A 16,206-nucleotide genomic window follows, 5' to 3' on the forward strand; every position below is an offset into this window, starting at 1 on the left:
CAGTCGCTCCGCGGCATGTGGGATCTTCCCGGACCGGGGCACGAACCCGTGTCCCCTGCATCGGCAGGCGGACTCTCAACCACTGCGCCACCAGGGAAGCCCTAGCATCTCTTCTTATATCAGAACAGTTACCAATAAATTGACTATACATGAAAGTGACTATAAACCACATAAATATGCCCTTCTAAGCCTAAATTAAATGTAGCTCCAACTCAGCTTCTCTTTGGCTAGATTCCAAAATTGGATGCAATCAATTCTGTCACCACTCAAATGAGGGAAGATATAATGGAGGGAAAGTTGAGTGGAAAGAGACAATGGTCTTAACTTACTGCAGTTGAAGATATCTTATTTTTGCAACATTTACAACAATAAATTTGTAAATAAAAATAAATTTTTATTTACAAAAATAGATTTCTTTGTGAACACATTGCTGGGACCCCACCCAGGGCTTTGGAAGGGACCTAGGCAAATAGAGTGCTGTGAAGATTAAGCTTTGTTAGATAGAAGGATAAATGAGAAAAAATAATAGTTATTAGGCACTGGAGATTTGGGAACTGAGACAAATAGGGTGCAGGTATAAGAGAATATTTCCACTGTATGCCTTTTTTTATTATTTGGACATTTATATACCTATTAAAAATTAAAACGTTTTAATTGAGGCCAAATGTTATAAATTAAAAATGAGTGGCAATGACATTGAGCACTGAATACTGCCAGAAGCCTAACTTTCTGATTAAAAAGGAAAAACATCAGGAACTGACAATGATTATGAATATAACAGTCTATCCAAGAACTCTGAGGGCTGGCAATAAGCCTCAAACACTGAGCAAGTAGTGAGATAACCATTTCTCATCAACCCTCAGTCTCTCCCCTCTTTGAGGGCCTCGACAAATATTTTGCTGAGATGTAGCTAGGTATTGCATAATGTGATTTCATGTGTGCAAAAGCATGCTATTATAAATTCAGGAAGTGTAGAACTCTAAGGTTGCGCTATAGCCCAAGCCACATATGTCGATTGGGCACTTGAAATGTGGCAACTACAAATTGAGGTATGCTATAGGTATAAAATACATACAGTATTTCAAAGATTTAGTACAAATAATCTCAACTTTTTAATAAAAAATTAATTTGAATACATGTTGAAATCATATTTAGAATATATTGGATTAAATAAATTATATTAAAACCAGTTTTGCCTTTTCTATCATTTAAAATGTGACTACTAGAAAAATTAAAATTACATATGTGTTTCAACTTAAATTTCTATTGGATAGTGCTGCTCTAAAAGCACACTTTCCTTGCTCCTCCAGTTTGTAGGACTGCTGAGGATATAACTTGGCATACCTATGCCAGTTTTATCACTTTAAAAGAGAAAGTTAACTTTCAAAATATCAAGAGCTAAAAAACTCCCAGAATGAGAAAATGACATATCTATCACTACAATTGAATAGATCCATTGAAGTGTTATATAATCACATTGTTTCACAAGATTGAAATCATCTCAAGAATTTTCTTTAAAGTAATAAGTAGTTTCTCCAAATAGTTCATTCTAGTTTTTTAAATTACCAGTTCACTTTATGCCTCTCTAAAATATCTTAATTTCCATAAAATGAGAATGATGGACTTCCATAATCTTTAAAAATAATGTTATAAGGAAAAAGCTATGAGCAAGAAAAAGACACATACAGAAGAAATCACTCAGAGTTCTTCAATAGTCAAAATTATTTATTAAGGTAAATATTGTACTGGCTCATCCTTCAGTATCAGCCAGTCTACAGATCAAAATTTATGTGGGATGGTTCAACATGTGAAAATCAATTGGTGTAATACAGCACATTAACTGAATGAAAGAAAAATTATATGATCATCTCAATTGATGCAGAAAAAGCATTTGAAAAAATTCACACTTTCATGATGAAAACACTCAAGAAACTAGGAATAGAAGGAAACTACCTCAGCAACATAAAGACCATATATGAAAACTAACAGCCAACATCATAGTCAAGGATAAAAGACAAAGTGTTTCCTCTAAGCTCAGGAACGAGCAAGGATACCCACTTTTGCCACTTCATTTCAACAAAGTACTGGAAGTTCTAGACAGAGCAATTAGGTAAGAAAAAGAAATAAAAGACATCCAAATTGAAAAGGAAGAAGTAAAATGATCTCTGTTCATAGATGACATGATCTCATATGTAGAAAACCCTAAAGATCACACACACACACGCACACAACTGTTACAATTAATAAATTCAGCAAAGTTTTAGGATACAAAATCAACACTCAGAAATCAGTTGCATTTCTATACACCAACAATGAACAATCTAGAAAGATAATTAAGAAAATAATTTCATTTGCTGTAGCATCGATAATAATAAAATACTCAGTTATAAACTTAACCAAGGAGGTGAAAGACTTGTACACTAAAAACTACAAAATATTGCTGAAAGAAATTAGAGAAGACACCAATAAATAGTAAGACATCCCATGTTCATGAATTGGAAAAATTAATATTGAGATGTCAATACTACCTGAATCAATCTACAGATTCAATGTAATCCCTATCAAATTCCCAATGATTTCTTTTTCCAGGAATAGAAAAATTCATCCTAAACTTCATCTGGAATCTCAAGAGACCTAGAACAGTTAAAAAAAAAAAAATCTTGGGAAGTTTCACACTTCCTGATTTCAAAACTTAACTACAGCAAAGATACAATAATTAAAACAATGTGGTACTGGCATAAAGACAGACATAGATACTAGTAGAATAGAGCTGAGAGCCCAGAAATAAACCCTCACACATATGGTCAAATGATTTTCAACAAGAGTACCAAGACCATTCAATGGGGAAAGGACAGTGTTTTTCAAAAATGGTGCTGGGAAACTGGATAGCCACATGAAAAAAAAAATGCTGTTAAACTTTTGCATTACTCCATATACAAAGATTAACCCAAAGCTTGCTAATTCTAGAATATTTTCATCAACCCCCAAAAGAAACCCCATACCCATTAACAGTCATTCCCCATTTTGCTCTCCCCCTGGCAACCACCAATCAACTTTCTGCCTCTGTGGATTCCTATTCTGGACATTTCATATAAGTGAAAGTATACAATATCTGGGCTTTTGTGTCTGGCTTCTTTCACTTAGCATAATATTTTCAAGGTTCATCCACACTGTATTTTGTGTCAGTACTTCATCTCTGAATAATATTATGTTGTATGGATATACCACATTTTGTTTATCCATTCATCCTTTGGTAGATATTTAGGCTGTTTCCACCTTCTGGATATTATGAATAATGTTGCCAAGAAAATTAGCAAACAAGTTTTTATGAAACTATATGTTTTCATTTCTCTAGGAGTGGAGTGTGTCTGTCTTTTTTATTTTAGCCATCCTTGTGAGTGTGAAGTGGTAATTTTTTGTGATTTAATTTGCATTTCCCTATACAGTAGTGTCACTGAACATCTTTTCATATACTTATTGGCCATTTGTATATCTTATTTAGAGAAATGTCTACTCAATCTGGTTATTTTTATTTTGATTTGGGTTATTTGTCTTTTTATTGTTGAGTTGTCAGACTTATTTTTTTTATCGAAGTATAGTTGATTTACAATGTTGTGTTTATTTCTGCTGCACGGCAAAGTGATTCATTTATACATATATATACATTCTTTTTTATATTCTATTCCATTATGGTTTATTACAGGATATTGAATATAGTTCCTTGTGCTATACAGTAGGAGTTGTTGTTTATCCATTCTATATATACCAGTTAGCATCTGCTAACTCCCAGTCCCTCCCTCCCCCATCCCCCTCCCCCTATGCAACCACATGTCTATTCTCTATGTTTGTGAGTCTGTTTCTGTTTTGTAGTCAGGTTCATTTGCGGCATATTTTAGATTCCATATGTAAGTGATATCATATGGTATTTGTCTTTCTCTTTGTGACTTCACTTAGTATGATAATTTCTAGGCCCATCCATGTTGCTGCAAATGGCATTATTTCACTCTTTTTATGGCTGAGTAGTATTCCATTGTATATATGTACCACATCATCTTTAACCATTCATCTGTCAATGGACATTTAGATTGTTTCCATGTCTTGGCTATTGTGAATAGTGCTGCTATGAACATAGGGGTGCACGTATCTTTTTGAATTAGAGTTTTGTCTGAATATATGCCGAGGAGTGGGATTGCTGGATCATATGGCAACTCTATTTTTAGGTTTTTGAGGAAACTCCATACTGTTTTCTATAGTGGCTACACTAATTTACATTCCCACCAACAGTGTAGGTGGGTTCCTGTTTCTCCACACCCTCTCCAGCATTTGTTATTTGTAGACTCCAGACATCTTTATATATCTAGATGCTAGACCTTTATCAGATATATGAGTTGCAAATATATTCTGTTCTCTGAGTTGTCTTTTCATTTCTCAATAGCATTCTTTGAAGCACAAAACATTTGGATTTTGATGAAGTTTAATTTTTTGTTTTTTTGGTTGCTTGTGCTTTTGGTGTCATACCTAAGAAAACATTGCCTAATCTGAAGTCTTAAAGATTTATGCTTATGATTTATTCTAATAGTTTTATAGCTTTATATCTTATATTTAGGTTTTTGATCTATTTTGAGTTGATTCTTATATATTGTGTGAAGTGGAGGTCTAAATTCATTCTTTTGCATATGTTTATCCAGTTTCCTAGTAGTATCCAGTTTCAAGTTGGTTGAAAAGACCATTCTTTCTCTGTTGAATTGTGCTGTCACTCTTGTCACAAATCAGTGAATCATAAATGTAAAATTTTTTGTGGACTTTTCATTCTATCATTGGTCTATATATCTAGCCTTATGCCAGTACCATATTATCTTTATTTCTGCCACTTTTTAGTAAGTATTGAAATCAAGAAGTGTGCAAACTCCAACTCTGTGGTTTGTAAGATTGTTTTAGGTATTATGAGTTGCAATTCCGTAAAGAATTTTAGTATCAGCTTTTCAATCTCTAAAAACTAGACAGTTGGGATTCTGATAGGGATTATGTTGAATCCATAGATTTAATTGGGGAAATTGCCATCTTAACAATATTTTTTTAATCCATGAATATGGAATATCTTTTCATTTACTTAGATACTCTGTAATTTCTTTCAATAATGTTTTATAGTTTTCAGTATACAAATCTTATACTTCTTTTGCTAAATTTATTTCTAAACATTTTATTGTTTTTGATACTATTATAAATAGAATTGTTTCCTTAATTTCATTTCCAGATTTTCCATTGCTAGAAATAAAATAGATATTTTTGTATATTAATACTGTATCCTTCAACCTTGTTGAACTCATTTATTAGCTCTAATCATTTATGTGTGTGTATTTCTTAAGATGTTTTATATACATAATCATGTCATCTTCAAATGGAGATAGTTTTACTACTTCCTTTTCAATCTAGGTTTTTAAAATTGCATTATTGCTCTGATTATAACCTTCATTATAATAATGTTGAACAGAAATAGTCAGAACAGACATCTTTGTCTCTTTCTGATCTTAGAGAGAAAGCTTTCAGTCTTTCCCCATTAAGTATAACGTGAGCTGTGGTTTCTTGTAGATGCCCTTTATCAAGTTGAGGAAGTTCCCTTCTACTCCTAGTTTGTTGTATGTTTTTATTATAAGGGGAGTTGGATTTAGTCTAATGCTTTTCTGGCATCTATGGAAAGGATCATGTGCTTTTTGTCCTTTGTTCTATTTATATGGTGTATTACATTGATTTTCTTATGTTGAACCAAGCTTGCATTCCTGGGATAAATCATCCAAGGTTATGTATGCTATTAGATACAATTTACTATTTTTTTGTTGTTGTTGGGGATTTTTTAATCTATATTCACAAGGGATATTGGTCTGTAGATTTCTTGTTTGGGGGCTTTCTTTGTCTGCTGTTGGTATCAGGTTAATACTGACTTCATAGAATGAGCTGAGAAATATTCTCTCCCCACCCTATTTTCTAAAAGAGTTTGTGAAGAATTTGTGTTATTTGTATTTGTATTGATCTGTATTTTAAACTATTTGATAAAATTAATCATTGAAATGACCAGAAATTAAACTTAATTTTCAGAGTTCTGAAATATTTTATTCTGAAAAATTTTCAAGTGTTCACATTGCTTTTATGGAGGAAAGGATTTTTTTTTTTTTTTTTTTCGCAGTATGCGGACCTCTCACTGTTGTGGCCTCTCCCGTTGTGGAGCACAGGCTCCGGACGCGCAGGCTCAGCGGCCATGGTTCACGGGCCCAGCCGCTCCGTGGCATGTGGGATCTTCCCGGACCGGGGCACGAACCCACGTCCCCTGCATCGGCAGGCGGACTCTCAACCACTGAGCCACAAGGGAAGCCCAGGAAAGGATTTTTGAAGGTCCTACTCTGCCATTGCCACTGGCATTCATTTCATTTTTTATTATGCTACAGAATCAGTTAACCAATGTCAAGTGTTTCAATTAGAAACCCACATTTCACATATTTAGTTCTAGATTTACTCCTCAAGTTCCTAAAATATCATCCAAACCTCCTCAGTACTAAGATGACAAATGTACATTCCCTAGACATGGAGGTTTTCTCAAATGGAAATTTCTTTCTAGATTAAATTTCTTGAATCTTAAAGTGTGATGACTCTTTGCTAAAGGTGTTACTTTTCATTTGAAAGCAAATTTTAAAAAACTTCTAAAACTATAAAACACTATAATATATGAGATGATATTAACATCATCACCACTTATGTGATAGTCATTTCACTGCATCCTAGTTATATTGCTTTTATTTTTTTAAGAAAAATAGAACTTCACATTGGAGCTGAATTTAACAATCTGATTATCAATTTAGGGTCACCAATCAATGATCCAATCCATGTTTATTGACAGTAAGATAAAGCTCAGATGGACATTAAAATTTAAATATTCCTGAGTGACAGCATCCGTTCACTTGACATAGATACCTATCTTTCTGTTGACCTCAGCAGTCTGAGTTTTAACCTTCATCTCTGTGGCTTCCATTGCTGCAAAGTCTTCTCCCTGAATAAGACACGTATGAGCCCAATCTCTGAAATTACTCACAGTGGGAAAGGCATAGCTGTTCGGGAAAGGAGTTCTGATTCTGAGCTAAGATATTGCCATGTTTAGCCTCTCAATTTACCATTCTATTTTTCTCTTTTCTGAGTTCTTTTTACCGACTGTCACCATTTTCTGACAATTCACTTTCCATGACTTTCTATAGGTTGAATTCTACCCCCTGTTCATCTTACCTTTGACAGTGCATAATTAAAAATGATCTATTAACAGATCACAGGACTTTTTTTCACTCAGCTCTCATCCTTCTGAAATATTCTCTTGTGAAGCAATGTGCTCTTTTATCCTTTATTGGGTTGGTTCAGTTGTAGGAATGCTTGTGTAATTTTCTCATTTTGAGAGTTGCTCTAAGATACTGTGGACCACTTCTTTATCCCTTGAAATTCTTTCTTTGGTTCCTATAATGCTGCTCTTTCCTGGTTCTTTTTTGTTTAACTTCGTGTTTCCTTTTCCTCTTTGATCTTCCAAACTTGACCTTCCAAACTTCCCCAAGGTTCAGTCCTCAGTTATTTACCTTTCCTCCCTTTATGCTTGAAGAGATCATTGATCCTGGAAACCCAGACTTCAGAGATCTTAAATGGTGTTATGTTAATTATCATTTCTTCAGCAATAGCTAAGGGACCTCTGTTTCTGTTCCAGAACCCTCTCCTGAGCTCAGATACACACAGACTGCCTGTTAGACCTCGGCTATGCTTCACTCACCACAAATTCAGCAGGTCTAGAAGTCAGCTCATCACCTCAACCTCTCCTCCACTAATCCCACCTCACCCCAAAGAGTTCCCCTTTAACTTTTCTATTTCTGTAAATGGTGTCACAATTCTCCCAATTCTTTAGATTTCAGAACTGGAAAAAATTATGTGTTTTTTAATTTCTCTGGCCACTTGCCCTCTACACATAGTCATTTTAGTCAATTATTGATTTTTCTTTCAAAGTTTCTCTCTTTGTTCACATTTTTGGTGGATGATTGTCGGTAGCTATTAAGAATTTTGGTGTGCATATTCTTGGACTCAAGAATTATATTTAAAAGAATTCATATACAGATTTACTTGAACAGCTGGGAAAAGACACATACAGGTATGCTTATTTCAACATTGTTGAAATAGGAAAATTTGAAAACAAACTAAATGTCTACCACTTGATGACTGGTATTATATGTACCAATATGATAAGGTATCTATTCTCGTACATGAAAAAGCAAGATTAAATTTATACTGTTATTACATTTTGTAAAACAATAAAAGGATGCACATACACACACCCATACTTGTATATGCATAAGCACTTTTTGTAACTTATTTTTCTCCATTTAAAAAATTAAAGTATAATTTACATACAGCAAAATTCACCCTTCTTAGTGTATAGTACTGAGTATTTTGACAAATGCATACAATTGTGTAGTCACCTGACAGTCAAGATATAGAACAGTTTCTGTCACTCCAAAACTCCCCTGTGCCACTTTGTAAGTCCCACCCCAGCCCTCACCCTCAATCCCTGACTTCTATTGATGTGGTTTTTGTCCCATATAGTTTTCCCTTTACCAGAATGTCATATAAACGGAATCGTATAGTATACAGTCTCGTATAGTATACAAGCGTAGCATGTTTAGATGTATCCCTCTTGTTAGGTGTATCAGTCGTTTTTTCCTTCTATTGCTCAGTAGTATTTCATTACATAGATAGACCACAGTTTGTTTATCCATTCTGCAGTTGAGGAACATTTGGGTTATTTCCAGATTTTGGCAATTAATGAATAAAGCCAATATAAACATTCATACATAGGTGTTTGTGTAAACTTAAGTTTTTGTTTCACTTGGGTGAATCTCTAGGAGAAGCAATGATGGGTCATATTGTAAGTATATGTTTAACTGTATAAGAAGTCACGTTTCTTTCTAAATGCCTGTGCCATTTTGCTTTCCCATGACCAATGTATGCGAGTTCTAGTTGCTCCACCTCCTTGCGGGGACTTGGTATTGTAAGTTTTTTATTTTTATTATTTTAGCCCTTTAAATGAGAAGTGTTTCATTGTAGTTTTAGTTTACATTTTCTTAATGGCTGATATTGAAAACCTTTACCTGTGTTTATTTACATAGGCATTTTTGAGAAATACACACGCACTCACACACTAAATCATGATTATATTCAGTGCCACAGTGGGAAGGATTTGTAGTAGCTGGAGGTGAGAAAAGACTTTTACATTTTACACCCTACTCTTTATATACTAGTTAAATTTTGTCAAGAGCATGTTTATTTGAAATTTTTCTAAACAAGTTAATTTTTAAAAATTTCTCTTCTTTATATAAAACTATCACTGTGTCTTATTAACCCGTTAATGGGGCTTTACATGTAAATTACAAAGATATTTTTCTCCTATATCCTACTGGATGGCCAAATGCTGTACTGTCCAAAGCAGCAGCCACTAGCTCATGTGGCTACTGAGCCCTTTTAATGTGTCCAGTGAGGAGCTGAATTGTTCACTTTAATTAGTAAAAATTATAATAGCCACCTGTGTCTAGTGGCTACCATATTAGACAGAACAACTCTAGAACACTTGTTGCTAGAAATCTGTTTCATCTTCATTCTTTCCCTGTCTGATTGCTGTTTTAGTTTTTCAGCCCTCGCTGAAGGGTGACGGATAAAGATGATTCCTGGAAGTGGTAGTGGAGACTTCTGCTCTGGGAGATGAAGCGAGTGGGGAGGGGGAGGGGAGCACACCTGAACTTTTAAAAGCACACTTAGATGAACACCTTTATCATCACAGAAAGTTCTTCTGGGCAGCACTGCTCTCTAGAGGGTTGCTGAAGTTGTTTGAACATGACAGGTTTGAACTAACGTGCAAAATGAAATTTGCTGTCTGCTTACTTCCAAAGCCAGGAACTGGAAGAGTTATTGAACTGTACTGGCTTCCTGTCTTAAAATACACAGAGCAAATGCTACAATGAATCAGCCATCCTCAAGCAGGCTCAAAACACAGCCTGGTCATCATTGCTCCAGATACCAGGGCAAGATGAGATCTGGGACCTTGGCACTGGGGCTGGATTTTATGTGGATAGTTGAAAAACTATCTACAGAATGTACTCTTACATAATGAATAAGCTTCCCTCACTGATAAATGCCAATTTTCCAGTGGACCATGGAAAATTGGCTATTTTTTGCTACTCAGTGGGAGGCTGTGGCGCTCTTACTTGTGCTTTAAAGAACCCTGGAAAATGCAAATCTATGTCAGCATTTGCTCCAGTTTGCCACCAGCTCTCTGTCTTTGGGTGGGTGGGAGGACAAAAATCTCTCAATGGACATTTGAAATCAGAGCAAAATAAATGAAAAGCTCATGACACTGGTGTTCTTAGTAAGTTTTTTTGTTTTTTTTCTTTTTTGCGGTACGCAGGCCTCTCACTGTTGTGGCCTCTCCCGTTGTGGAGCACAGGCTCTGGACACGCAGGCTCAGCGGCCGTGGCTCACGGGCCCAGCCACTCTGCGGCATGTGGGATCTTCCCGGGCCAGGGCACGAACCCGTGTCCCCTGAATCGGCAGGCAGACTCTCAACCACTGCGCCACCAGGGAAGCCCTCTTAGTAAGTTTTATTCAGGTTCTGGTTAGACATGATCAAGGAGGTGTTGACTAAACATTTCAGCTGCACAGCTACTTCCTGACATCAGTTGTTTTTAGATTACAAGAGGGTTATGATTATAGTTACTTTTCTTTGCAATCTTTTTTAATGACCACATCAGACTTCAAGAAGAATTCCCAAATACAGGAAAAATCAGACACTAGAATCTTTTCTGAGTTATAGTAGTTAGACTAAAGAAAAATACAGTTATTCGATTTTAAAATGAGTTTTCATGACACTAAAAGAGTTTGATCATGTAGTTGAAAATCTAAATACAAGAAAATACATAAAACAAGAAAAGTTCAAGTACGTGTAATGATTGTAGAAGGCTTCTCAAACATGTTTGAGTGGCAGCACACAACTATTCAGACTTTTCTGTACTTTTTAAAAACTGTGAGCAGGTTGGTCTTATTTTACAGATCTCTTTGGCACTTTTTATGAGGTCGTAGTAAATCATTCGAGACTTGTCTGAAGATCAAGTTTTGTTGAATGAAGAATGAATTTTCATTGCTACATCTGTGAGAAGTAAGAAATTCATCACTTTTTTTTCTGAAGTCAACTTAGAGTTAAGCCCCGCATCTTCTCCTTCTTCCTCATCATGTCAGAAACTGGAACTATAAACTATACTCCATCTGTGCTGTAGAATCCTCCCCCTTCCTGTCTGTCACCCTCTCCCCACAGGCATTTGCAGAGGTTACATTGATTTTACTTCATCCACTATTATTTCATCACCACTGGGAGAAATTCACAAAATTATAGATACTTAGGCAAAAATGCAGAATTTCACCCATTAATGCTTTTATTATCCTTAAAAAATCGAAAATATAGCCCTTCTAGACTCTTTCCATTTAAATTCAGGACTACTTTCAGGGAGACCTGCCACATGGTCATGGGTGGTGGACGTGGAGCTTTTTATCCCAGGCATTGGTTCCACGTCCCCAAGACACCCACAGCCCAGCCAGCCAACCCTGGCACCACGGGCTGGTCCTAGTTCTGGCTTTGTCCGTTCTCTCTGCCCTGTACAGAGCCCCATGCCTTTCCTGCTACCTCTTTCAGGCCTCCCTCCATCCTCCATGCATGCACTGCCAGATGGATCTACGAGCATCTTCGCCTTTCTCCTCTCTGTCACACACCTCCAGTGTCTCCAGCTTCCAACCCTATTGATTCTTGAAAAGTAGAAGCATGGACAAAGAGCCAGCACTGAGCAAGGCCGCAGCTCCTCAGTCAGAGCCTCCTCCCTTCCTCCCACCACTGGTCCACTATTCACTATTAACAGGTTCAGCAGGACCCAGAGAATTTCTAAAATGGCAGAAAGTGAACAAAGTTATATTCTCTCTATATCATATAAAACCTGGTGGCCAGTGGTCCATGTGAGATATTCAAAAGGCCAGTTATGCAAAAGCTAAAAGAATAATAACAACAAAAAGCTGAGTCTTTACTGTAGCTTCAGGGAGCACTGGTGGATGCAGGCAGAGGTACACCACCAGAAGCCCCGATGGTATAAGCAGAAGTGTGCATGTTGACTGTCTTTCCTTAAATCAGGAGTTTCCCTCTGTGTGATCAAGTTCTTGTGTTGGCAGCTGAGAAAGCCACTGACAGCTGGGGAGTTATTTTCTCCTTTGGTCACAAGATGATGGAGATAATCTAGGGTGGGAAGTGTGGGGGAGAGAAGGAGGAGACAAATGCTGGCTCCTCTGACCAGAATTGGTAAGAAGGCTCATAGATCTTCCTTTCATGTAGATCAGACTCCTAAATAACTCCTGAGTCTACCCCTTACATTTGCTGAGAAGCAACCGGATCACATCAGCAAAACTCTTGAGGTGTCGTAAAGAAGGATCAAGGTTTTAAATCAGCCTCTTTTTCTTGTCTTTTCTTTTCTGTTTTTGGATCATTACAAAGTACTTACTCTGGATTGTGTTGTTTCCAAAAAATGGAGGAATCCACAAAACTCAATAGAATACTATTTTCCAAGTGTGAGATCTAGCCGGGAAAATTATTTGAAGTTAATCCTTCCTGTTTTGTTGATGACTCTTGACCTAAAACAGGCAGAAACTTGGATAACTAGAGTTGTCCATTGTAAAATGTTTTTAGATGCCCTGACTAGGAATATACCTGATTAGACGGAGTTATTGTTTTGGAATTTTCCACTTGCTGTCTTAGTGATTCCATGAAATTGCAGGTCAACCCACTTTTTATTTCATATGTATTAAACATACTCTGTATTTAATACATGCTAAGTATTTAATATATATGTACAACATTAAATTCATAATAGACCACTGATTGTTATATTTACTGTTTAAAATTATTTTGAACAATGAAAGTTTCTTCTAGACAATGCATATTTTCTAGGTTGTTCTCTAACTGAACGTTATGTGTCAAACATTCAGTTCAACCAATATCAGTTGAGAGCCTTCTGTGTGCCAGGTGGGTGGTGGATGGATATTGTGGCATTTCCATCACTTAAAAGAGCGTTGTTAATTCTGGGTAAGTTCTGGGTAGACTTCTCCACATCCTTCAGTCTTTCCTTCTTCCCCACCATTAGCTGTTCCATCTTACAGCAATATTATATATTACTTTTGCTGTGATCAAATGAGACAGGCAAGTGTGTTCCCCTTAATAAACATAATCTTAGTTTTTAAACTGAAATCTAATTCTCTATTTTAGCTATACATTTTGACTTCGCTTTTAACTTACAGCGACAAAGTATATCACATAGAAAACATGAAAAGAAATGAAAGAACATACAAATACTAGTGTGTCATGTTAGGATGAAATGATTATTTTTGTTCTGTATTTTCATTATTGTTTGTTTGTTTGTTTTGCCCGTACCACATGGCTTGTGGGATCTTAGATCCCCGAGCAGGGATTAAGCCTGGGCCCACGGCAGTGAAAGCACCGAGTTTTAACCACTGGACTGCCAGGGAATTCCCTATTTTCATTAGTTTTAAGATATTCCATTCAAATGAAAGATAAATAAGTTTGCCTTATTACTAATAAACCCTTGTCTAACCATTGGTTTCAGGCAACTCAGCTTCTCGAGCCTTCTTTACACTCAGAAGAATTAAATACCGAGTTGGCCCTTTTCTCTATACTCTTTCTGGATTCATATTGATACCACTAGGTCTCTTAAATTCTCTTGGATAATCTTTCTCCCTTAGACTGTCTCCAAACTTTGAATCTGGCTGTTATTAATTCTGTTTTTATTAATAATGGCTGATTATTATAATTATTGGTTAATTTTAACTAATTATAATTAATCCTATTACTTCTCATTAATTTTGTTTTCAAAGTCATCTTATTTCTTCCCAATAATTAGAATTTTAAAAATATATATTAAACACCATGGGCAATGGTTTTATTTTCTGTACTATTTCAGACACACTTGTCTCTTTCTCTGAGCTCTGACTTTAAATCTGGATTTGTTTCAGTAAGCAAACCAATGGAAACTACTTACCATTGATTGCATGTCATGTTCTCCTTGGTTAGGGCCACTGTGTACAGCTGGGCAGGTGTCCCCGGCACAAGGGCACCTGGCCAACAGGTGAATGGAGGCTCTTTGTCAACATATGCCAAGAGGAAGAGACTATGGAAACTGATGAATTCATAAAAGTGCTAACAAAAGATCAAGATAAAAAAAATAAATTACATGGGACTGAGTGAACTGATGAGGATGATAATAATTTTTGTGACTTTCTGTTTGAATAAAAAAGAAAGACTATGGGCAGCACTTTCTTTAGCGTTACATAATGACATAAAGTAAATTTGGACTATGTATGGTCCTGCCTTGAGGCATTTAAATATAGACAGGGGAGACTTGGAAAACAGAAAACGGGGGAAAAATTTAAGAGTAATTTCTTTATATTGATATTTTAATGAATAAACAGTATATTTATTCAAATTCCAAGGGATTCAATGACAGAAGAGATAAATGTGGACTGGAGTATTTAGGTATAGCTCCAACAAATCAGTGGAATATAAAAAGAATCCTTAGGTTTAAGACCAGCAGTCTTATCTATTTCTAATGACATAAAATTTTCATGCAGGGACAGTCTTATCCACAAAGTGGATTATTAGAGACATGCCCGGTGGCCTGAGTGGTGTCCACTAGCCCTTGTCATCTTCTCAAATGCCTCTGAACCTTACCCCATCCCCCCGCCTCGGTGCCTGGGATTAGTGAATTATTCCTTTGAGTTAAAGTATGACCATCACAAGATGCCCTTTAAAAAGAGAAGATATTCCCAAAAGATTGAACATACCAAACATGATCTGCCTGGATAATTCTGTTCAGCAAGGCTGATCGCACCTCTGTTCTGAAGAACCAAAGCCTCTGTTCACCTGAGCCTGAGATTCTGTCTTTGCGGAGGGACTTGGAAAGAAAAAGCAGGAAGGAACCAGTTCTCTGTTTTGCACTTCCATAAAATCATTGATATCTCGGTCAATATTTCGACATAGATGACTCCAAAAAAATAAGATAGAAGCTGTGGATCATCTCCTCAAATAAATGCACAAAGCCTAAAACATAACACACGATTCATGGAACTCACAGACTCCTGAAGCCTGTCTAGGAATCTCAGGTTAAGAATTCACTGAACAAATAAAAAGTGTCATTTTTAGTGCCTGCAGTGCTAGGGAACCTGGCATTGCTCACCTTTGCTTTCTTCCCTTTACAGTTCATCCACTCACCTTCCGTGCTCATCTTTCCCAACCCCCCACCCCCACTCCCATTTGTGGGTGGACTGAATTATCAAAATAATGACTGAGAATCCTCACCTTGGGAAAAAGAGGGCTGTGTGCTGCTACCTCCAATTTGTTTCCATGTGCCAGAACTATGTAACCAAGAACAAGGTGTAGCCAAAGGAGGCTGGGCCCATGTGTGGTGGTGGAGGAGAAGTGGGCAGTGGAGGTGGTGTTGCAAAGGTTATATGATGTGGCCCGCTCTGCCGTACTTTGTAGCTGTCCCATCCAGTGAAAGCTCAGTATAATTCCTCCACATCAGGGACAATCAGACCACAAAGTGTAGCCATCAAAGAATCCTCTCTCTTATAGATGCTGGGTCAGGACATACGGAAGTAAATCAGATAGAAATCTTTACTAAGGACCTTCACATGACAAAAGTTTGGAATATTTTAAATTTGTTTTTAGAGTCTTTGACTTCTCGAGCACAAGCTTCCAATGAAGAGGAAGAGGGTCAGGATGCAAGAGCTGAGCTACCCCGGTTCCCTCTTTAAGAAGAAAGAATATAAAGGCCTCATTCACATGGTAAGTGCTCAGTAAGTTTTATCTATGATTATTATGCTCTGTTTGCTGAGTGTGGTATTCTCAGCATCCACAATGTGTGTATCAACTGCTGATAAAATTACCATTGATAACTTCCCACTTGGGAATTATTGAAATGAAATGCCAACTCTCATGGGACATTGGTAACGTGTTCTTCAAAACTTTAACTCCTGAGAAGGCATGTTTGTGGAGGCATGTCATCATTCTCCTTTCCTCCTCATTGGCTGGGA

At 36.6% G+C, this 16,206-nt stretch overlaps 1 pseudogene; it reads left to right on the plus strand.

Moving 5' to 3' along the window:
* Positions 1–15,927, plus strand: part of LOC113631611 (S-formylglutathione hydrolase pseudogene) — a 49,313-nt pseudogene extending 33,386 nt beyond the window's left edge.
* The last annotated feature ends 279 nt before the right edge of the window (positions 15,928–16,206 follow it).

Source organism: Aethalodelphis obliquidens, unplaced genomic scaffold, assembly GCF_003676395.1.
Source record: "Aethalodelphis obliquidens isolate GAN/ISIS:26980383/991018 unplaced genomic scaffold, ASM367639v1 scaffold34, whole genome shotgun sequence".
In the NCBI taxonomy this organism is placed as follows: domain Eukaryota; kingdom Metazoa; phylum Chordata; class Mammalia; order Artiodactyla; family Delphinidae; genus Aethalodelphis; species Aethalodelphis obliquidens.